The 1,275-nt window shown below is 36.8% G+C and overlaps 1 long non-coding RNA gene across 1 annotated transcript in view; it reads left to right on the top strand.

Annotated features, from left to right (window-relative positions):
* Positions 1-423: 423 nt before the first annotated feature.
* Positions 424-1,275, top strand: part of LOC123972809 — a 12,143-nt gene continuing 11,291 nt past the window's right edge. The window contains exon 1 of the long non-coding RNA XR_006825476.1: positions 424-692. This is a non-coding gene — a long non-coding RNA (uncharacterized LOC123972809). The remainder of the gene's footprint in view (positions 693-1,275) is intronic.

Below are 1,275 nucleotides of genomic sequence, written 5' to 3'. Positions count from 1 at the left end.
TACTCGACCGCTACATTACGGTTAAATTGAGGTTATTGTTAGGAAACGAAAACTCTAAAAATATTATGCTATGTGGTTATGGCAGAACAAGCCAACATTAATTGTCAGTCTAAGTCAGTGAATCCTGCAAAATCATCCAATAGTAATGGTATTGCTAGTAAGACCGGATGCCTGTGGAGTTTTCAAGGCATGTCTAGCTAAACTTTGACTACTGATTAAGTGAAAGAATAACAGACATATATTGAAAAGAAAATGCACCATCTGACCCTGGCAGTTGTTATTATTGGTGTATGAACTTGAAACTTGGAAGTTCTAAGATTACATTTCTGGAATTGGTGTCACCAATTCTAATGTAATTTAAAGTAAATGTATTTTTTAAATATTGTCTGCAATTTATGCTCAGTTTCAGAAGGAACGCTGGCATTGTCTTAGTTGGTTAATTTATAAGTCAGATATTGCTTTCCATAATTGCATTACAAATCGTCACAAAACATAGAGGACAGAAATATAGTTAAAATCGATACTTTGAGTCTATCTCCAAAATATTAAATTGACATCAATATATCCTGTCTCCGTCTGGAGGTGTTAGGCCAAGTGGGACACACACACAAACACACACATGTAGAGAAAGGAAGTGTGTGAGGCCCTCCGTCTGGCAGAGTGGAAGACGATTCTCTTGAAGGAACGGGAGTGTAAGTAATTTATTCACATTGTTGGCCAATACAAACCAGCTCCTAAAATTACACAGTCTGATCCAGACATGTAACAACTCACACACACACACACACACACACACACAGATACCTAGTCCAACTTTTGTTAACAACATTTCCATTAGGAGAAATGTGTGTTTTTGAACTGGCATCGGTTGTGAAGCTGCAGCACATTTATCCTAATGAAAATGTGTTGGACCGTTTTCAGACTTTTTCAGCCACTGTAAATATCTCTAAATCCTGCATACAGATTTACTGCAGAAAAAGGTGTTCTCTCTGCTTGGGAAATTAGTCTTTTGCAAGAATAATGGCTTGATGGTTTTAAAAAGCCAATCTACTGCAGGAATCATTATTTACAATCTTAACATAGTAGCATGGAAGCTGCATATCCACTAGGTTTTTGGTTGCCATAACCAAAACAAATGATTCCTTAAAGGACCAAAGAAAGCAGTGTTCAGACAGACACAGGACTAAGAAAAAAACTACATCATCATTAATTTCAAAGAGACAAAATGATGGCAAAAAAATTAAACTGACAATGTGACGTCATCCAGTGAGGCGC

Source organism: Micropterus dolomieu, linkage group LG06 (genome assembly GCF_021292245.1).
Source record: "Micropterus dolomieu isolate WLL.071019.BEF.003 ecotype Adirondacks linkage group LG06, ASM2129224v1, whole genome shotgun sequence".
Lineage (NCBI taxonomy): Eukaryota > Metazoa > Chordata > Actinopteri > Centrarchiformes > Centrarchidae > Micropterus > Micropterus dolomieu.
This window is presented reverse-complemented; position numbering and strand designations above follow the sequence as displayed.